Source organism: Physeter macrocephalus, chromosome 17, assembly GCF_002837175.3.
Source record: "Physeter macrocephalus isolate SW-GA chromosome 17, ASM283717v5, whole genome shotgun sequence".
Classification (NCBI taxonomy): Eukaryota; Metazoa; Chordata; class Mammalia; order Artiodactyla; family Physeteridae; genus Physeter; species Physeter macrocephalus.
In genome coordinates, this window is record NC_041230.1 from 34,394,214 (window position 1) to 34,418,497 (window position 24,284).

A 24,284-nucleotide genomic window follows, 5' to 3' on the forward strand; every position below is an offset into this window, starting at 1 on the left:
AGCTGGTTTGGTGGTGCTGAATTCTCTTAGCTTTTGCTTGTCTGTAAAGCTTTTGATTTCTACATTGAATCTGAATGAGATCCTTGCCGGGTAGAGGAATCTTGGTTGTAGATTCTTCCCTTTCATCACTTTAAATATATCGTGCCATTCCCTTCTAGCTTGTAGAGTTTCTGCTAAGAATCAGCTGGTAACCTAATGGGAGTTCCCTTGTATGTTATTTCTCATTTTTCCCTTGTTGCTTTCAATAATTTTTCTTTGTCTTTAATTTTTGTCACTGTGATTACTATGTGTCTTTGGCATGTTTCTCCTTGGGTTTATCCTGCCTGTGACTCTCTGTGATTCCTAGAATTGGGTGGCTATTTCCTTTCCCATGTTAGGGAAGTTTTCCACTATATTCTGTTCAAATATTTTCTCAGGTGGTTAAACATTTCTTGAATCTTCTCCATCTTTGCCTCCATTCTTTTTCCGAGGTCCTGGATCATCTTCACTACCATTATTCTTTTTCTGGAAGGTTGCCTATCTTCACTTAATTTAGTTGTTTTTCTGGGACTTTATCTGTTCCTTCATCTGGTACATAGTCTTCTGCCGTCTCATTTTGTCTATCTTTCTGTGAGTGTGGTTTTCATTCCACAGGCTGCAGGATTGTAGTTCTTCTTGCTTCTGCTGTCTGCCCTCTGGTAGATGAGGCTATCTAAGAGGCTTGTGTAAGCTTACTGATAGGAGGGACTGGTGGTGGGTAGAGCTGGATGTTGCTCTGGTGGGCAGAGCTCAGTAAAACTTTAATCCACTTGTCTGCTGATGGGTGGAGCTGGGTTACTTCCCTGTTGGTTGTTTGGCCTGAGGCGACACAGCACTGGAGCCTATCCAGCTCTTTGGTGAGGCTAATGGCGGACTCTGGGAGGGCTCGCGCCAAGGAGTACTTCCCAGAACTTCTGCTGCCAGTGTTCTTGTCCCTGCGGTGAGCCACAGCCACTCCGCTTCTACAGAAGACCCTCCAACACTAGCAGGTAGGTCTGGTTTAGTCTCCTATGGGGTCACTGCTGCTTCCCCTGGGTCCTGATGTGCACGCTACTTTGTGTGTGCCCTCCTAGAGTGGAGTCTCTGTTTCCCCCAGTCATGTTGAAGTACTGCAATCAAATCCCACTAGCCTTCAAAGTCTGATTCTCTAGTAATTCGTCGTACCATTGCCGGACCCCCAGGTTAGGAAGCTTGATGTTGGGCTCAGAACCTTCACTCGTGTGGGTGGACTTCTGTGGTATAAGTGTTCTCCAGTTTGTGCGTCTCCCACCCAGCAGTTATGGGATTTGATTTTATTGTGACTGCGCCCCTCCTTCCGTCTCATTGTGGCTTCTCCTTTTACTTTGGATGTGGGGTTTCTTTTTTGGTGAGTTCCAGTGTCTTTCTGTCAATGATTGTTCAGCAGTTAGTTGTGATTCCGGTACTCTCGCATGAGGGAGTGAGTGCACGTCCTTCTACTCTGCCATCTTGAACCAATCTCCTCCTTTTTCTTTTGTTCTCTTAAAAATTTTTCTTAAGAAGCACTGATAATATATACTATGTACATTTATACAAAGATGCACACACAATACCCAATGTGGAGAAAAGAAAATCTGTTCAGAACTCCACAAAGCAGTTGGATATTAAAAGTGATTCATTTTCTTTTTTCAAATATGCTTGATGTAAATAATGATTTATTGATTATTAAAAAGCTCTGTTTGGTTCAATGGGTTATCAATGGTAGTTTGATTATTTCACTGAGCCAAATTTATTCTTAAATAAAAGGTTACCTCTGTGGCCCACTGAAGAGCCACATCTTCTCTTGCGGGTGATTTTGTTTTGAATCCTTCTTAGTAAACAGAATGGCATATTCTGACTTTTTTCCCCAGCTGCCATCTGGCCTTGGTGTAAGAAATCAATTCCACAGCAACCATCGAACTCTGGTGCACTGAAAGGCATGTCCAAACTATGCTTCTCTAAATATCTTTAGCACAACTGACCTTTTGTTCTTGCAGAAACTGGCTCAATTGGAACAAGAAGGAACCTGTCATGCCATTTCCCTGCTACAATATTCATTATTTGGGGGCCATGATCTTCTGTGTCTCTATAGAAGATTCTTGTTAACAAGCCTCAAGTCAGCAATCTGTTCTTTCCCCGTGCCTCTGTAACATTTTATCAGGATAACTAATACTTAAATGAGCCTTTTCTCATGGCATAATCTCCTAACATTTTTGGACACTGTTCCCTTCAACAGTTATTTTTTGATGACAGGAAAGACTATACACCGTAGCATGGCAATTGAAACACCCACAGGCCAGCTCTATCCCGCCTTCACTGCTGAGTCGCCTTCTGGGCACAGCAAGTAGCACAGAGGAGAAGCTTAGTCACCAGGAATCTATGCAGCTCTGGGTTCGATACGTTTACCCAGAAAAAGGTGAGTCAAGGTCCTTCTAGATTCAAATCTTCCAGGAGGAAGATTTTTTAAATTTTATTTTATATATATACCAAATAAATTTGAAAACTAGCTTTAAGCTCTTGACAAATATTGAAGAGAGATTATAAAATAACACATTTCAGGTCAATACAGACTTTAGTGAAAAGAGTGTTTGCATTTCAGAATTATTATATATTTGTATAATGCATCTTGTATCATATTTTACATCTATAGATTTGTTCATATTATGTTGAAATAGGCTACAATGAGGGAAGGGGTTAGGGACACACACAGCGTGAAATAAGAGTTGATCAAGAACAAGTTATGAGGTTTTACAGAAAGATTCAGCTGACTGAGGAAATACTGACCATGGGGCCAAGGTGTCAGATATAGAAGCATGATATCCTTTCGCTGGGATTTATCTGATGAAGAAAAATGATAAAGTGACGTGCTTCCTCATATTTGTGAGACTTGGAGTGTCTTGCTGTGGCCTTTTTGGAAGTAGAGTTTATGTAATCTGAGGTCATTTCAGTTGTGGGAACAGTGCAGGACTAGATTTTCTCTATCTCAGACATCCTCCTCTTTTCCCATTTACACATGTTCTGTGCCCAGGTCTCCATTTATATAGGTGACTGAGTGACAATGTGAAGAGGCTAATGCCTCTTTTTTATTAGCAGGAATAATGGGAAAGCCAATGGGAAACCTTTACTGGGGTTTCTACAGGAAAGGCAAGACAGGATATGGTAAATAGCTTAGGATTAGATAGTTTGAATAATGCACATGGGCTCTGGGCGATATGGGTGGTCTCTAAGTGTCTGGTACCTGGCTCTGGGTTGATTTAGAGCAGGGAAAATAATGTTTTGGTGTGTGAAAGTTAGATAAAGGGGATTTGTACGGAGTTTAGACTTGGGATTGGTTGGTCTGTACGTGAAAGGCATGCTTCCTCAAGCCACTTGCTTTCGCTAAAAAAGACTGCCCTCGAAGGGCATTCTCTCCCTTGTCAGTGAGGCCATAAATGTCAAAGCAACAAGAATAGAGAAAATAAGATAATAGAGTCAGGGCTTCCCTGGTGGGGCAGTGGTTGAGAATCTGCCTGCCGATGCAGGGGACACGGGTTCGTGCCCCGGTCCGGGAAGATCCCACGTGCCGCGGAGCGGCTGGGCCCGTGAGCCATGGCCGCTGAGCCTGTGCGTCCGGAGCCTGCGCTCCGCAACGGGAGAGGCCACAACAGTGAGAGGCCCGCATACCGAAAAAAAAAAAAAAAAAAGATAATAGAGTCAGTATAATTGACCCTGTGATGAATGGATACCAAATAGACATATACAGAATCTAAGAAAACACCCCACACTTCTGGGGGGTGGGTACAAAGACCAAGATTTGAAATAATGGTAACCTAATTAATCTTTATTATAATTTGAGGTAGAGTTTACCATTATCAGAACTAGAAACATTTGTTGTTTATAGATAACCAATCCCAGTGAATCTGGTATAATTGACCATTTTGGTCTGTCTTCCATGATGGAGCCAAGAACCTTAAGAAATCTCTCCAGAAAGGGGTATGGGGTGTTAAGGAAATGACAGAAAAGATGAAGAGGAGCAAAGGGAGAGGAGAAAAGGGATCAGAGAAAACTGGGACTCAGACATTCATCGTAAGTAGAATGAACACACTCAAAGATGATTCATGCTGTGCACCATCTTGGACCATGAGTGCTCCTGATCAACCGTGCTCCATTCCTGAGAATGGAATGCCCATTGACACCCTTCCATATGTCTGATATTCCTGTAGAGTTAAGGTAACAGTGGCATCTTTCAAAAACTGTTAGATTGTTGCATGTAACCACATAGGACGGAAGTAAGACTTCTTGGTAAAGTCATAGGAGGTGTTTATTTTGTTCAGTGGTAGTTTTAAAAGGGAGCACTATTACTTCGTGAAAAGAGAGGCTCTAATACCAGCCTTTTTAGGTATACTGGGGGAATTCAAGATTCAACTAAGACATTGGACAGAGTGGCTTCTAATTTTCCACTGCTTTATCAGGAATTTGACCTTACCTCAATACTTTTATATAACAGTATGTGAATCCTTTTACTTATTAGGAAAAATAATAACTATAATTCTTTGGGCCTCTGGATCAACAGAATAATAATTACTGCTGAAAAGTACCTTATACCAAAGGAAGAATTGTGAAAATGTTTTCCTTGGGGAAAAAAAAAAAATCCAAGATCTCTTTTTCTTAAGAAAATGTCTTTAATTTCAGCCGTCTCTGTTAATTTCCAAAGACAACTAAATTCCATCAGAATAGGTAATGCCAAGAAGCTGGTTAAGGGCAAAGTTAAGTGTCTCACTACCTATAAAAAGTCTCCTTTTATTATGCCTCAGGAAAGCAATATAATATTTCTAATGTAATCAAAACTAATCAGAATGCGTTCCTCTTCATTAATATAAGCCAAGTCCTTATGTGGTTATAGATCTTTAAATGAATCTCATATTTGCGTTTATGTACTAGAAATAGAAATCCTAAAATGGAAGGCAGTATATATATATTTAAAGGATATAAGAGCTATTAGTGATGATGTACATTTTCAGCTGAAAATACTTGGATTTTTTTCTAATGCCACATAAGAACTATAATTTTACCTGATGAAAGGTACCTGCTGTTAAAGAAAAATTACACTTAGGAAGACATTTTATTCAACTCACCAATTACATGCAAATGATTTTGGTCAGGTACTTCCTGTCTGAATTAAATACCCAAATATGACAGTCTGCATTCAGACACAATATCGCTCTTCTAAAAAAAATAATAAAAATGTTATTTAAATTTCCTCAGCTTGGAACTTAAGAAAGCAATGCCCAAGAAAAAAAATTAAGCAAAATAGTGATTTTCCCAAGTACTATTTATATTTTTCTTTCGTCATCATTCTCCAAAATTTTGTCCTAACCTCTACCTCTAAAGAACATGGAATTGAATTGTAAGGGAAATAACATGAAATCATTCAATCATTCATTTATCAATAAGCCCTTATTATGTCCTAGACACTTAATGCATTATCTCCCTTAACTTTTGCAAATTTCCAAGGTAGTCTATCAACCCCCACTTTTGAAGGTGGGAGGAATTAAGAAGTTGAAGCACTGTTCAAGGTCACAGTATTATGTGGAATAGCAGGGATTTAACAAAGTTTTGTCAGGCTCCAGATTTCTACTCTAGCCGCTAATGAATTGCCTTATATAAGTCCCTCTTTTAAAAGAGAAAGGTGAAAACAAAAAAAGAAGTCAGAGGAGGGAAAGAATATGAGAACAGATTACAATCTTGCAAGCTTATAGTCTATTTTTCAACCAGCACAGAATCCCTCAGTAATTCTCAAACAATGATTCTGTGCTTAACTATAGTTAATGCCTAAGATTAAAACCATTTTACTTGAATTATTTTTATTTTAGTCTCTTTGGTACTTCCTTAAGCATAACTGGGGGACTTTAAGTTGCTGTTGACGGAATATCCCCATCTAAATTTTCCTTCAAGCCCTAGACTTTATCATGGTCATTTAAAAAGAAATGTCATTGAAGAGCTAACTGAATATTCGTTAATGTTTTGCTTCCTCTTCTAGTCTGATGGCTGACTTTACCAGCTGGCCTACGTCTGAAGTGTTGGCCTTGTTAAATATATCCCTAAGGTAGTTTATAACTTTGTCTACTGCTTGACCTCTCCATGCATTTGATGTAACATGGACTTATGATCATGCCATTGCCTCTGTATGTTTCTGGTAGAAGATACAAATGCTATGCCTTTAAGGTGGAAGTCAGGAAGGGCTACATATTTCGCATTTTCACTGTTGAAAATGATCACAGTGTTGGAGGGTGAGAGTCACCTTCTAATTTGGGACAGGAGGATGGACACAGCCATTAACATCCTCAGTTCATCATATGTAAAATGAGGATAATATCACCTACCTCATAGGGTGGCTGGAGGATCGAATTACTTATACAAGTAAAAGACTGAGAATAGTACCTTTTATATGAGTGCTATATAAATATTAAACATAATTGTTACATTCAGGGTGAATGAAAGTCTGTATCTGTATTCAGATGAGTACTGAGTACTATAAGGGGGCAGTTAAGATTTGAACTCACCTTTCCACTTACAGAATGATTGTTTAGAGGGTAAGAGAGTCTAGTTTTAATGATCAGGCTGAACATGAAGTCAAGTTGATATGGTGAACATCCTATTGCGAACATGAAGGCAGACTCTGTGCTGTTTTATGTATACTTGTTCTTAAAGCAAAAAGACATGTGCTATCACTGCTCTAATCCAAGGTATCTATATCAATTCCATATCTTATAAATACCATATACCCACTGCTTTAAACCATTCAATAGTGTCCTATTTCTCTTAGAATAAAGATCAAAATACTTAGCAAAAATACTTAGCACAGCATACAAGTCCCTATGAAATTGACTTAACTCCCCAGTTTCATCTCATAAAGCTGACTTGGTTTCTGTGCCTCAGCTACTGTGCTCTGTTTTGTAAGAACTCCGTGTGACCTCCCTCCATAGGGCCTTTGCTTATGCTATTTGCTCAGTGGGAAAGATCTTTTCTCCATTTTGTCTATTACTTATTTTCATTATTAATATTTCAGATTAAATATTTCATGAGGGAAGACTTCCTTGACACATGAAATGAAGCTAAGGTCCTATACGCCCTTATAAAACTTTGTCACTTTCCTTCATAGCAGTAACCATACTTAGAAATTATTGTTTGGGGTAATTTGATAATTTGATTAAAATATATTTCCCCAATTAGACTCTAAGATCTCTGAAGTCAAAAGGGGTCTTATCTGTGTTTTTTCAACATTATGATCTCATAGTGTTTTCCCATAATGGATGCCCAATTAATAAAGGTATACATACACACACACATAAGTATGTGTTTATATGCACATATACACATTTGTATGTATGTATGTATGTATGTATATATACACACAACCTTTAAGAATGCAGAATTTATTATTAACAAATTTATTAATTTATTCAGTGGATATCTGAATACATATTGAGCACCTAAAACATGCATGATACTCCTCTATTTGAGGGGAATACAGTCATGAACTAAAGGGATAAGCTTCCCATATTCATGGAGCTTTTTTTTTAAAGGGAGTGAAGGTAAGAAAAAACATATATAAAAATTAAAATGGCACTTCCCTGGTGGTCTAGTGGTTGGGACTCCGAGCTCCCAATGCAGGAGGCCTGGGTTCGATCCCTGGTCAGGGACCTAGATCCTACATGCCGCAACTAAGAGCCTGCATGCTGCAACGAAGATCCTGCACATGGCAAAGACCCAGCACAGCCAAATAAATAAATAAATATTAAAGAAAAATTAAAAATTGTAGATTGTTAATATGAAGAATGCTAAATCACATAAGGGAATGGTTGACAGAGGTGACCGGAGAGACCGTTTCTGAGGAGATGGCATTTGAGCACAGATCTGAATAAAGTGGCAGAGTCTGCCTTGTGGAGATTCCATACCTAGTTACCTTTACATTCTTGGATGTTGCTCTTTCTTGCCTTAACTTTTAGTTGCTCTAATTAGCACTGTAGTCCTAAAAACACTCAGTCAGGCAAATTCATCTAAAGGTAGGCATGGATTCATTGTCTATGTGACATAAGCTAAAGCCCCTTGATGGTCTACTTTTGTCCAAAGATGAAACTTAATATAAAAGTGAAATTACCAAGAGTATTTCAAATTTATTTCAAATTCAATGAGGGGTTGCAAACAATGATTTGTTTTTATGGCATCATATTTTCCTCTTAAGAACAAAATGAAATGTGATTACAATAACTATGTGTCATATCCGTAATAATCTCTTAGAGCTTTGGTTATTTAAATTGATTACTGAAAAGTTGACTACTACAGAGTATTCATGAAAGCTGAAGTATACATTTTCCAGTGGAGAAAGCACCTCTTTATATAACAAAAATGAATTTCCAGCCATAGATTGGAGCTTTTCCTCCAGTATGAATGGTTACAATCACTCTCCATAGTAAAGCACATTTAAGGCAAACTATTTTACAATTATAAATATTTGAAAGTATATACTTGGAACGACTCACCTATGATTAGTCCTCATAAACTGACCATAAGAAAATTTTGACTTGCAATGTCCAATAACGTAGCCACTAACCACATGTGACCATAAAGCACTTGGCATGTGGCTTACAGTATGCTTGAGGAACTGCATTTTTCATTTAATAGTAATTTTAATTAATTTAAATTTACACTAAAAATTGAAGAAGAGTAATGTCTTATTCCATTGAAACATTCATTGGAACCCTGAACGTAACTTTACTGGTTTGTCAGGACAGCATTTTACTTTATCTGATGCAACATGTACGGTACTGTTGCATTTGGGTGTGCATATTAAATGTGTATGTCATTTTGATTACAACACAAAACACATCACTGATCTAGTTGGAGTCAACAGATTGATTCAGTTCAAATGACTTTTTCTATGTATCAATCTAATGTGCTGTAATTTGTTTACTTGAATGCTTTATGCAGACAGCAGTAGTTAAAATGATAACAATGCAATTGTAACTGGTAATTAAATTGAAATACTTACTATAAATAAATTTTCACCGGTATAAAAGAAATAAGTGTGGACAAATTTTTATATTAAAAACCAAAGCATTCTAATGATGCAGAATTGCGTGTAGATGCAGCAGAGGAGCTGTAATACATCAAGGATAGAAAAAAAGGAAAGAAAGAAAACTGGATGTAGGCATATCAAATATTTCACATTGACTAACAAATGCACTTTACTGCGGCAGAGCAAATATAAAACTCCATTTTTTTTTACTGTGTAAAAGGTATTTTAAAATAATAAAGTAAACAATATTACAAGATTTGTTTCAGCAATAAAAAAAAAAAAGAATTGACAGTGACTTCAGATTTCCTGTACTGCATAAGGAGCTTGGAAATTGCCCCTCTGTTCTAACAATGAGTAAATAAAAAAATCAACAATTCTTCTTGAATCCATAAGAGAGGTAAGGACACAGGGCAAACCACTCCCCCAAGACTGTAAAGACAGATGAAAACAGGGAGTCACACCTTATCCAAGGAGACATTCATGAGCAGAAAACTCCTTGGCAATCAGTGCCAGGGTAGGAAAACCTGAACTGTAATTGATGAATTGCTGGAAACTCTGTACAGACAGTCTGAGAGTTAAATACTCTGGGGGAACCAGTCATAGGGGACCCCCAAAATTTTTGTGAGTTTTATATGGTTTTATCAGGCAGGTTCTCGTAGTAAGAATTAGAGAAAAAATCTCCTCAGGCTTCCAACAGGGGAAGGGTAAAAGGAACCATTTTGAAACACACCAGAGCACTCTGTTCTTCTTTACAAGTACTGCCCTCAGAAGAAACTAGTTAACCAGAGCCTACTGCTTGGGGGAAGGGATATAACCAACTCCAGTCAGCTCTAAGCTTTTACAAAGGAGAAGAGAAATACCCAACACCAGCCCACTCTACCCATCCTGATCTGCCAAAGGTGGGGCAGGGGTGTGGGTGTGGGATGGGGATTAATAAACACTTGTAAAGTTCATAGTCCAGAGGTAGAGGCTCACAAAAACACTGAGACCTAATCATACAACTATAGAACGCTTCCCCCCTTCCCCCACAACTTACCACTACACTACTAAAAGCATATTTATGGTAGCTCCTTTTATCCACTGCATCATATCCAGCTATCAAGAAAAAAACTACAAGGTATACCAAAAGGCAAAAAACACCACTTGAAGAGAAAGAGCAAGCATTAGAACCAGAAATGACAGGAATGTTGGAATTATTAGACTGGGAATTTAAAACAGCTATGATTAAATGCTAAGGGAACTAACAAATAAAGTAGACTGAATGCAAGCACAGATGGACAAATGTAAGCAGAAAGTTGGAAAACCTAAGAAAGAACCAACAGAAATAATAGATATAAAAATGTAATATAAATGAAGAAGGCCTTCGAAAGGCTTATTGGTAGACTAGATATGGCAGAGGAATGAATCTCTGAGCTTGAGAAAGCCTCAAAAGAAATATCCAAAACTGAAGAGCAAAGAGTAAAGACTGAAAAAAAAAATACTACAGAATATCCAAGGAGTGTGGAACAGCTACAAAAGGTATAATATACATATAATGGGAATACCAGGAAAAAACAAAAAACAAAAAACAAGAAAGGGCTGGTAGAAATTTTAAAAACAAAAATGACTGAGAATTTCCCCAAAATTAATTATTAAATTAATTAAATAAAAGATCCAGGAATCTGAGGACACCAAGCAGGATAAATGCCAAAAAAAACCCTTACACTTAGGCATACCATTTTCAAAACACAGAAAATCAAAGATGAAAAAATAATCCTGAAAAAAGTCAGAGGGGAAAAGCACCTTATCTACAGAGGAAGAAAGGAAATAATTACATCCAATTTCTCACAAACCATGCAAGCAAGAAGAGGGATGGAAGGAAATATTTAAAGTGTTGAGAGAGAAAAGAGAAAAAAAATTAACCTAGAATTATTTACTCTGAAAAAATTATCCTTCAGAAGTGTAAGAGAAATAATTTCTCAAACAAAAATTGAAGGAATTTGTTACTAGGACATCTGCATTGCAAGAAATATTAAATAAGTTCTTAAGGGAGAAGGAACCTGATATAGATCAGAAATTTCTATCTACATAAAGAAAGAGCATCAAAGAAGTAATTAATGAAAGTAAAATAAAAACATTTATTTTTTTGTATCCTAAATTGATCTAACAGATACAAGTTTATTCAAAATAACAATAGCAACAATGTATTTGATTATGTATATTTATGTATATATCTTTGTGTGTACGTGTGTTACTCATACTACCCATGAAGCAGGATAGTGTTATTTTAGAGTGGACTTGGATTCATTGTAAATGTATAATGCAAACTCTAGGACAACCAGTTAAAATTAAAAAAAATATATATATATATATATAAAACTAATATGATAAGAAAAAAGAGAAAATGTAATCATATAAAATGCTCAATTAAAACTACAAAAAGCAGAAAAAAGTAGAGGACACAAATAGCAATAAAGAAAAACGGCAGAAAAAAGAAACAGTAAAAAATGTGGTAGTATTAATCTAACATATCAATAATCAATTTGAATTTCAATAAAATAAATGCACCAAAGATCCAGAGTAGATCAAAAAACAAGACCTGCCCCAACTATGTGCTGTAAATGGATGGATTAAGATATATCATACTAACATGAATCAAAAGAAAGCAGGAGTAGCTATATTAAATTTAGACTCAGCAGACTTCAAAGCAAGGAAAGTTAGTAGGGATAAAGAATGGTATTACATCATGAAAAAGGGTCAAGACTCCAATAAAACATAAGAATTATTAAGATGTATGTGCCTAACAATAGATTGTCACACTACATGAAGCAAAAACTTACAGAACTGCAAAGAGAAAGGGATTAATCCACCATTATAGCTGAAGACTTCAATACCATTCTGTCAAAAATGGGCAGATGCAATAGGCAAAAAGTCAGTAAGGAAATAGTTGAATTCAGTCAGGTGGATATAATGGTTATCTACAGAGGACTTCATCCAACAGCAAAATACACATCCTTGCAAAGTGTACATGGAACATTCCACCAAGACAGACCACATTCTGAAATATAAAACACACCTTAACACTTTTAAAAAGAGAAATTATACAATGTCTGCTCTCAGACCACAATGGAATTAAACAAGAAATCAATTACAAAAACATAGCTGGAAAGTCCTAAAATAAGTGGAGATTAAGCAACACACTTATAACATGGCTTAAAGAACAAATCTCAAGAGAAATTAAAAAAATATTTTGAACCAAATGAAGAGGAAAACACAACAGCCAAATTTGTGGGATGCAGCAGAATAATTGGTTAGAGGGAAATTTATAGCACTGAATACCTACAGTAGAAAAGAAAAAAGATCGAAAGTCTGTAATCTAAGTTTACACCTTAGGAAACTAGAAAAAGAAGAGCAAATTAAATAAGTAAGCATTAGAAAGAAATAATAGTAGTAATTAGAGCATAAATCAATGAAATGGAAAACAGAAAATCAATAGAGAAAATTAACAAAACTAAAAGCTGTTTCTGAAAAAAATATCAATAAAATTAATTAGGTTTTGACTAGGCTACCTAAGAAAAAAGAAATAGAACACAAATTACTACTATCAGAAATGAAAGAAAAGACAGAACTATAGAACCCAGGGAAATTAAAAAGATAATAAAGGAATACTATGAACAACTCTATGCCGACAAATTTGATAACATAGATGATGAAATGGGCCAATTTGTTAAAAGAAAATTTGCCAAAACTTAGACAAGAAGAAATAAATGATCTGAATAGGCTTATATCTATTAAGGAAACTAAATCAACTATTAATAACTTTCCAAAATAGAAAGCACCAGGCTCAGATGGGTTTACTGGTGAATGTTACCAAATATTTAAGGGAAAAATTATACCAATTTGCTACAACTTCCTTTGGAGAACAGAAGCATAGGGACTACTTCTAACTCATGCTATGAGGCCAGAATTACCTTAATACCAAAACCAGACAAATGTTACAAGAAGACAAAATTACAGATGAATATCACTCGTGACCATAGGTACAAAAATCCTGAACAAAATATTCGCAAATTGAATCCAAAAATGTATAAAAATAGTTCTACACCATGACCAAGTGAGATTTATCCCAGGTATGCAAGGCTGGTTCAACATTCAGAAATCAATTAATGTAATCATCACATCATCAGGCTAAAAAAGAAAAAGCACATGATAATATCAATATAAGTATAAAAACCATTTGAAAAAATCAACACCTATTCATTATAAAAACTATCAGTACAACAGGAATAGAGGAGAACCTCCTCAACTTGATAAAGAGTATCTACAAAAAATAGTAGATACAAAAAATGCAAAAAACTTACAGCTAACATCACATTTAATAGAGATAAATTAGAAGCTTTCCCATCAGGTTCAGAAGCAAGGCAAGGATGTTCCCTCTAACCACTCCTTTTCAACATCATACTTTGAACCCTAGCCTATGCAATAAGAAGCAGAAGTAAAATGTATAGAGATTGGGAAGGAAGAAATAAAAGTGTCTTTATACACAGATGATATGATAATCTATGTAGAAAATCAGAGTCACCAAAAAATTCCTGGAACTAATAAAGAATTACAAATGTACCAAATGTACCACTCTTGTGGGAGATGTTGATAACTGGGAAGGCTATGAATGAGCTGGGGAAGGATATATATATAGGAACTCTCTGTACCATTCTTTTAAAGAAATAATTATATTGACAATTTTACTAATGTTATGATAAAAAGACTAAAAATATATTTTACATAAAATGAAAGATTCTCAATTAAGCCAGCAAATAATTGCCTGTAAAATTTAAAATGTTTCTAACAATATCAATTATCAATTGACTCAAAATTTGAATAATTGTCATTACTTCTCCCTAGTTTTATATTAGTCATGCAATATAAAAGACACTGCCCAAATAGTATTTGGGTACATTTTAATTTCAAAGATCTTCCAAATTCACAAGAAAATGTTGTCAATCCATAGTCGAAAATATGAAACTCGTGACATATATCCTTCTGAAATGTTTGCATCTGAAGAAGAGAAATCTTAGCTATATATTTTCCCTAACACTTCTATGAAGATGAATGGTACTCCAGGTATATTAGATTAAAAAAATAATTATTCTAATTTAAATTAGGAGACTGATGTTTCCCTTACTGTTTCATTCAACTGTATGATACATGTGGAAAATATTTGTTCTCAGTTTTCTGAGAAAGACTTTGTGAAAAGCTTCCAGTTTCCTGAGAAAGACTTTGTGAAAAGCTTCACAGATATAGTTCAAGTCTTTCAGTATACACATCCAAAGTAAACAAAAAATTTAATGGCCTCATGTTCTTTACTAAAAATGCTCATTGGTTTAAATGATTTACTGTTCTATTAATTCAGGTTCAAGTTTTTCTTGAAATAAAGGAATGTTTGTTAAATATTCAATAATCAAAGACAAAATGTGGCAGCATGAATTATGTGATTTCATCAATGTTAAGTTGCATATGGAAGAACTAAATTTGAAGCACCAAGCGGGGAAAAAGAAAAAGGTAATTTGTGACTTAGCTAGACAGGTAAGAAAATTTATATCAAAATTGAAACTTTTCACAAAACAAATCATGAACTATGATTTATGACATTTTATAAAATAAGTCAATATGTAGATTTTAATTGTAAACAACAGCATCACGCAAATTGACTACAAAACATGGAAAAAATGAAGAAGACTTTCTGATATTGATAAATTTAGTGTTGTTTTTCATTCTATATAACACCCCTTTGAATTTGATGTTTATTAGCATAATGAGTTGACCCAAGTGTTAGTCAATTTATTTAACTTGGACAGATGTGGTTTTGAAATTAATATGCTTTTGCTTCAAAGTCAAATCAGTCCTTTTAAAAATAATAAACCAGTTTTGTCCATGTTTATGTGAGTATTAAAATAAAAGTATTTTGGAGCACTCAGTCCAGATGTTGGAAAACTTTTAAGTGTGTTTGGAATATCAGAGTATGTGAATTGACTTTATCAACTGTAAAGCTTATGAAATCTAAGGATAGATCAGTGTTTTTGATGAAAATTTAGCATTTAATTGAGATGTCCTATAAGCTTAAAATACATACTGCATATTCAAGAAATAATATGGATAAAATAAAATATAATACTTTATTCTTTTAAATATTGATTAAAAGGATAATATATTGGATATAGTGGGTTAAATATAATAATTGTATATGTTTCTTTTCACTTCTTTAATGTGGCTACTAAAATTTTTAAACAACATATGCATCTTGCACTATTATTTCTATTGTTCAGCACTAGTCTAGACATTATCAAAACATCTGACTGAAAATGTGACAACTGATTAACTAAATGATTATTTGGTAATTTATACATCAAATAATTTGTTCATTTATAAATATTATTTTCAATTCAGATTGAATGTATCTACATTTCCACCAAGTTAAGGTTACTAGATTGCACATTACATTTCATTTTATTACTTTCCCTCTTTTTAGTATTAATTCTGATAATTTAATTCTCTGTTTCATCTACTACAATTGAGAAAACTGAGACATGAAAAATATTAAAAGGGGATGTAGTGGAAGCTGAATTTATATTGAAAGAAAACAAACACTGACAGAGTGGCAGACATGACACATATCTTGTTAACTTCTTCTAATGACACAGCTGGATGGAGCCATTCAGTGGATCTTTAAAGTAAATAACTAAAGTGAATTGGACGTGCAATTACCACGGACTTAGGAATTGGCTAGATGCTCCCATCTTGGGTTGAATTTGTGAACCATTCTTTTCACTAGCATAGGAGACTTGATTATCATCATCACCATCATTTAACATTTTTTTTAGTTTTATTTATTTATTTTATTTATTATTTTTGGCTGTGTCAGGTCTTAGTTGCCGCACAAGGGATCTTCGCTGAGGCATGTGGGATCTTTTGTTGCAGTGCAGGCTTCTCTCTAGTTGCGGCATGTGGGTTTTCTCTCCTCTAGATGTGGCGTGCAGGCTCCAGGGCGTGGGCTCTGTAGTTTGCGGCACGCAGGCTCTCTAGTTGAGGTGCACGAGAACAATAGTTGTGGTGCGTGGGCTTAGTTGCCCCTCGGCACGTGGAATCCTAGTTCCCTGACCAGGGATCAAACCCACGTGCCCTGCATGGTAAGGTGGATTCCTTACCACTGGACCGCCAGGGAAGTCCCCATTTAACTTTTATTAAGAAAATTTTATGTGTTGAGCTTAGTGCAAGTTCTTTAAAGAGATTTTCTCATTTAATTTTTACATCAATTCTAGGAGGTAAGTTCTCTTATTACTCCACCATACAGATAAGAAAACAGGCTGGGAAATACTAAGTCATTTGTATAATGTCCAAGAAGCTGAGACTATCAGTGGCGGTGTATGTGGACTTATTAAGGGAAAAAAGTGCCATAGATGATACTATCTATAGCTTTTTAGGCTGCACTCTTGGTACTAATGTTTATTTAACATAACTTTGATAAGTTTTCTTTTACCTAGGAAAATATATTGAAAATAAAATATGCTAAAGAAAAGAATGACCCAATTGTGACTTTAATCTTAGAGCAAAAAGGCAGATTTACTTTAAGGAAGATTCAGTCCAATTCTGCCTCTTTGCTACTCACTCAATCCAAAGAAAGACGTAGACAATTTTGTTGTCTCACTGTCTGCTGAGCTTCCCACCTTAGCTAGAATGTTTTTCCACATGGTATTCTAGGCACCTACCATCAATGGATCAGAGGGAGCACTTAAGTTAGCATATATTTGCATTTCTGACTTAATATGACACGTTTTTAAAAAAAATCCCAGGACCATTTAGAAGAAAGGAAAGGAAAATATTAAGTAATAGGAGCAATAAGAGAAGTCGACCTCTAGCTTCCAAAGCAGAAGACCACTGCAAGTTTTCCTGACACTGTCTTCTGAGAACCTTGACAGATGAAAAAGACATGAAAGGGCAAGAGTCAAGAGCCCAATGCACTGCAGATTCTAAAATGCAGAGGTATCCTAGCAACACAAAAGGAATTTTCTTCTTTTTTGGTGAGAGGGTGTTAAAGGCTAAAGCCTTGCATATATGTCACTTGCCTCTGGCCCACATGCTGTATGTCTATAATTAGGAGAACTGCTCTGCTGGGTGTAAATCCCACTTGCCCAATCCTTCCCCAAGGGGCCCAGCATCTGAAGGGGTACGCCAGTCCTCTCATCTTCTGTGAATGTGTGTGTATTTCATGCCAATAACATTCTTGGTTTTGGATCTTTATATTCGCTGTTTCTTCCTCCTGAAATCTTTCTCCCTATGATCTTTATAGGTCTCAGATAAAATGCCACAGAAAAGGGAATCATGAGCTCCATACTAAAAGGGGTCTTACTTGCTGTGCTTACTGATAAATTGCCTGTTGGCTAGACCAGTGCCTGATAGATTCTAAACTCTCAAATATGTGAAAATATGTGAATGACTACATGAAAAAGGGACATTACTTTGGCTGGTACTTTTTAAATTTCAAAGGTTTTTTGACACATGCAAAATTATCCAAAAGCCTTAGGAGATTAATATTTTATTGTTCTTAATTTTTAATTGAGGAAGTGAAGGCTGAAATTAGAAGACAACTTGTCCAAAGTAACTCAGCAGGTGGGAGCACAAGACTTCTGATTCTATGCTCTATGCTCTTTCTACGACGTCAAAGCAGTAGATGTTATTAGGGTTTTGTCTAGGTCTACTCTCTGGATATAGATTGATAACTGGAAATTTTATGACCCATGCCCCTGTTTTGGCCCTTGCTCTCAAATTTGATAATCTCATTCCCCCATGAGTCCTGAGACCCTAAAATATTAAACACTTGTAGTTCCCAAAGTGTATCTTATATCTCGCATGCTTTCATCGTTTTACATATATTACACTCTCCTTCCAAAGTGTCCTTCCTCCTTTGCCTGCCATTCAAAGTTCTATCTCATGATATCTTTCTCTAGATAGATTTTGTCAAGCCCAATAACCACCTGTCCCTCATTTATCCCTGTCTGCTGTGTCTGGTACCCACTCCTACTATTGGATTTTCATGTTTTATTTTGCTCATGTACCTGCCTGATCTTCTCACTAGACAGAATGCATGCATTAGATATTTGTGAACACAAAGTACCTAGCATTTTATGTTAAATAATTGATTTGGGGAGCATGGCAAACGCCAAAAATGTGATTATGTTGTATGGAAGGTCTTTTTCTTAAGTATATAGAGAACCAGAATCATTCTCAACAAGGGAAGAAAGAAATCTAACATTCCCACTGAGTAACAGAGAAAAAACCTGGATGCTGTAAAATAGAGAAACATGTAAGATATAATAAAGTAGTAATTAACCTCTTCATATGTGTGCCCAACAACAATCTTCCACAAGGGTCAGGCAATTTGCAATGAAGATGAAGTTTAGGACATAAAAGGAAGAGAAAATGATCTCATGAAAGCTCGGTTTCACAAACACCTTTGGGTATTTCCAATCAACACAGGTTGTTAACATATGCATTCTTAATTTTTTATTTCTTTTTTCTAAAAATAGAAGTGCCTTTAAAAAGTACTTGTAAGAAAGTAGAAGAAAATGCACCCATCTCTTATTTTAAGCAAGGTTATAATGGGAGCCTTATTTATTATAGTTATGGCTTGAATATATAGCCATGTATATGGAAATCTATGGCAAAACTATAGAGAAGGGTGTGCAAAACTCAATGGCAGAGAAGATATTCTGAGTTCATCAGAATTCGTATCACAGAGAAAAGGGAAAAGAGACAAACATAAAGTCCTATTTGCTTGAGTGATATATCAAGCAACCCTGGGTCAAACACTAAACAATACTTACAATTGATACAAACAACCTGATTCTGTAAATTTCTTTCAAAATTGAAGAGCAGATTCCCTCAGGCTTTGAAAGGGAATTTTTTTCTAAATTAACGGGTAATTTTCTCCACTCCAATTGAGCTATATAATCAGACATGGTCAAAACATTGTACTAGGAAGCATAATATAAAATGAATTCAGCAAAACCATGACTTCATGGACCCACAGCTGCAGAAAGGGTCAGAAATGAAAATGGCAAATGTATGAGCTGGACATTAGCTGGATTTTAGTTGGGAAAAAAATCCATTGTTGTACTCTACTCATGTAGCTTTCAAATTATTGTAACTGAAAATACATTGTAAATTGTATATTTTACCATATTAGACCTTTAGAAATCTGAGCCCATAGTGAGGTGTGATTCACATGCTCTTATTTCTTACCCCTAATGCTAATTAGAACAAAATGAGACCCATGAAACTGAGCAAATTAGGACATCCAAAATGTCCTTCATAGTAAAGATTTAAATCTTGCTTCCCAGGTTTCCCTGGTGGCGCAGTGGTTGAGAATCCACCTGCCGATGCAGGGGACGCGGGTTCGTGCCCCGGTCTGGGAAGATCCCACATGCCGCAGAGCGGCTGGGCCCGTGAGCCATGGCCGCTGAGCCTGCGCGTCCGGAGCCTGTGCTCCGCAAAGGGAGAGGCCACAACAGTGAGAGGCCCGCGTACCGCAAAAAAAAAAAAAAAAAAAAAAAAAAAATCTTGCTTCCCACCCATGCTTAGAACAGAACTAACACTTCCCTCTGGATGTATTTTGCTTGATGTCAGCTGTCTTAAAAATTAAAGTACACAACCCACCTCCACCAAAAAAATGACAACTGACTTTCAGAAAAAGTATGTGCTTGTTTCAATGCCAATCAAGTATATAAACAATTTTTGCTGCTAAAAATGTTTGTTTGTTCCTAACCCTGCTGGCTATGAGATTGGGTAGCTCTTCTTTTTTAGCCTCCAGAGATGGGAGAGAATTCCAAATTAAGCCCCTGTACAATTGCTTGCCCTGGTATCCATGTATTCTTGGCCTTGGACAAGGATAGAAAAGTCAAATTCTTGGCTAAGTAAGTAAAAAAATTGACTTACTGAAAGAAAGGCCTCTCCCCCACCCACTTTCTAATTAGGGAGATATGCCTAGTATTACAGGGATCCAGCTGTTGTCAAGGCCTCAGGTTGCTGGAATACAAGTGGTGAGTGACATTACAATGGACAACTTTTATTCATTCATTCATTCAGTATATATATTTGGAGCACCAACTGAACTGAGTGCCAGACAATATTCTAAGCACTGGCAATGAAAAGATGAACAAAGCAGAAGTCCTCAGCACTCAGGAACTTGCATTTATTATCTGGAAAGCAAACAATAGAGTTAAGTCAAGAGTTCCTGTTGGAAGACTTTCTATTTTTAAAAGATTTTCTCCATAACCATTATTAGAGTTTTTCATACGAGGATGAAGTAGCTAGAGAAGAACTTCCTGAGAAGGTAAGTTCTGAGCTAACAACTGAAAGACGAGACAGAACTGGCCATATGAAGACCAAAGAATGGAGATAGCGAGGGTGGAGGTGGACTATTTCAGATAGATCAGTATGTAAACCAGACATTTCTCCAACCAGGCAATTCTTATATGTCAAATGCCAGAACATTTATGTATTTCACAAATATCTGTACAATTTCTTGATTATGCATGTTGTCTCACCTCTAGAACCAAGCATTTGTTGGCTTTCTCTTGTACATTTTCCCACTGACTCACTCTTTTTTTTTGGTTAGTACCTACTGTTCTTTTTAGATTTATGTTCAAATATCATGTACTGTGGAAGGTTTCCATGACCCTTGAGTATAAGCATATATGAGTTTCTTTTCTTATATTAAGCTCATTTCTCTATTTAAACTGTAGATAAATATGTATCATCATTCCAGATAAGTAAGGAAGAGATATTGGTACTCTCACATTCATTGCAAGCACTATTCACAATTGCCAAGATGTGGAAACAACCTGAATATCCATCAACAGATAAACAGATAAAGAAAATGGGTATAAATATGCAAGGAAATATTACTCACCCTTAAAAAAGAAGAGAATTCTGCATTATGCAACAACGGGGATGAACCTTGACAACATTAAGCTAAGCAACATGAGCCAGTCACAGAAAGACAAATACTGCATGATTCCACTTATATGAGATATCCAAAATAATAAAATTCATAGAATCAAAGAGTGGAATGGTATTTGCCAGGGTCTGAAAGTAAAGGGAAATGGGGAGTTACTAATCAATAAGCATAGAGTTTCAGTGAAGCAAAATGCATAAGTTCTAGAGATCTGTGAAACAGCATTGTACCTGTAGTCAATAACACTGTATTGCACACTTAAAAATTTGTTTAGAGGGTTGATCTCATATTAACTGCTCTTATCACAATAAAATACAATTAAAAAACAAAAGATGTAAGGAGAAGATAATTAGTTTCAGGAGGAGCAGAAGACCTGCAAGGAGCAGGGTGAAACCAGCACATGTATTCACACAATCTTATGGAAAATGGTTCACAATGCACTGCAGAGTAAGACACTACTGAGGAGTCTTAGGAGAATATATGACAGTGGATCCTTGTTTTCTATCTCCTGGAATTTGATAACTTTGGACAACCCTACTAGTGATAAGAATGTGGTGATCACTATAAGGAGAAAGAGAGTGATTGTGGCAGATTATATTGTGAGCAGGCATTATAGTGATGGTATGTTTGGGAGAGAAGTTGTAGTAAAGGGGCTGTAGGCAGGGAAGGAGATCCCCAATATCCTGTCTGCAAGGGGGTCGCTTTATTGAGCTGGTTCTCTGCTCTTTGATATGGGTAGTCAGGTATAAGAATGTTAAAAAGGTGGCTCGATGGAAAACTTTCAGACTCTCCTCCCTGATCACCATAGGCATCAATTCAGAATCCCACTGTTTCTAAGATCTTTACATAGAAAACCTTACTTAGTCTTTTTAACACACCTATGAATGATGTGTGATTATCATTCCCAAATCCAGATGAGGGTCCTAAAGCAGAGAGGGGTTGAGAACTTGCCCAATGTCATAAAGCCAGTTAATGGTAGAGCTGGGATAAAAACTCAGGCAGACTGGCACAGAGTCCAAGTTCTTAAACATATCCCAAAACTGAGTCAAGAAATGAATAGATTAATGAATATTTGGGAATGATAAAGCATGCATCCATGAGGCCATTAAACTATGTGGATTACATTATTATGAAAGAGATATATGTATAGGCCAATGGTTCTTAACTTTCTCAATCATAATTTTGTCAGTTTTCCCAGGGGATATTTCTCAATGTCTGGATACATCTTTGGCCTTCTCATCTGGGGTCGGGGGCCTGTTACTGGCATAGGGTGGTAGAGGTCGAGGAAGCTGCTAAACATACTAAACATACAGGATAGTACCTCACAACAAATAATTGTCTGACCTAAAATGTCAATAATACTGCTGTTGAGGAATCTTATTCTAGACCTTATATAAATCATCTTAACTTTTCTGAACTGCAGATTTCTCATTTGTTAAGAGGGGAGAGCCATACCTACATAGGAGTCATGACAATCAAAAACCAGATAGATCATGACATCTATAACAATGCCTGGCACATAGTTAAGAGCTTTAACATTTTAGATTTAAGCAGGCAAATTACACGTTTGTTTTGCTTTATCTTAAATACTGTTTTAGAAAGATCATTCTGATAGCAATGATAAGAATGGATGGGTGAAATTTCACAGGTGTAAAGCAATTAGGAAGATGATACAGTAACTAGGCAAGAAATAATGCAGATGTGAACCTGGGTAGGTGCAAGAGGGATCTTCAAACTCAGCTAAGACTACTGACTCATCACATTGATTAAGAATATGAGGGGATTTCTTTTTGTTTGTTTATTTTGTTGTTGTTTTCACTTTTGCCACTTTATTTCTTATTATGAACCCGAGGATCATGTGAATTTAATCTTTCTTTGAAAACAATGATGCTTCATTTCTTATGGCTAAAAACATTTTAATCTATGAAATGAATTATACGTTCACAAATCAGACTGTCATCTTCAGGTGAACTGTGTGTGTATGTACACACACACTCATACGCACAAATCCAATTTGGAGTTGTAAATTATTATTTGAAAGGTGTAGGTTTCACATGAGAAATTTCATCATCTGAAATTGCCTTGTCATTGAGGATAATAAGAATTAAATTCAGCTGCTGAAAGAAGCAAAGACAAATATTGAAAGATGGGGGACTTTTGTAATCCACTGCAGAACTGAGAGTCTTCTGTGAGATTAGACTGAGGCATCATTTGCAGAAATCACTAACTGTTTCAGTTTATTAAAAGATTAAGAGTAAATCTATTTGGTTAATATGTGGTTTGCAAGACAAGAAATTTCTTCAAAAATCAATGCTTTTGCTTTTCCATTTCCTCTCAACTCACCGAGAGGTAATCAACGTGGGAGTAGCTCGGATCACACTAAGGGAACATCTGATCTTCATTAGCGCAGGGTCGATGCAAGAAAATTTATTTCACATCAAAATCTAGAGATGGTTCCCCTAGAATTAAAACCCTTTTCTATTTCAACACATCAAGCCTCAGGGTTTCATAATCCCCACAATTAATACACTACTGTGTACACAACTTTCAAAACAGGGCTCTGGATGTTGCAAATAGAAGCTGCATGTTTGAAAATCGATAAATAGATATTTCCCTTCCTTTTATTTTTCATTTTTTTCCCTCCCTTTTGTGGAATTAAGGAGGGGTGAGATGTGAGATGATGGGAGGAAATGTCAAAAAAAATTACATTTCCTTAGTTTTTAATTTTAATATTATCTTCTTTGTATGTAACATTGTATGAATTCAATGAAATATAGATTGTTTCCCAGTGATTGTATTTATTTGGTTATTAATGCACTGATCAATCCACTCTTTTGTTCTCTCAGTCGGTAAGATGTCTCTTGAGCATATGTGCCATTCATCGTGCTGGACGCAAAATGCTAAACCAACACAGGGTCTGTTCCCTCTAGGAACTCAAAGTCTTGAAGAGAAGCAGGTATAGAAACACAAAAATGCAATAATAACTGCGTGAGAAGTGCCATGATTAAAGTAAATACACAGAACTATGAAAGTAATGTGGAGGGACTCTTAGCCTGTCCTGTGTTAAATGTCTTTGAGAAAGGTTTAGTAAAGCAATGACCTGTTTTGAATTGGTTATGGTCAAAATATAAAGGGGGCAGAGACTTCCCTGGTGGTCCAGTGGTAAAGAATCCGCCTTACAATGCAGGGGATGTGGGTTCCATCCCTAGTCGAGGAACTAAG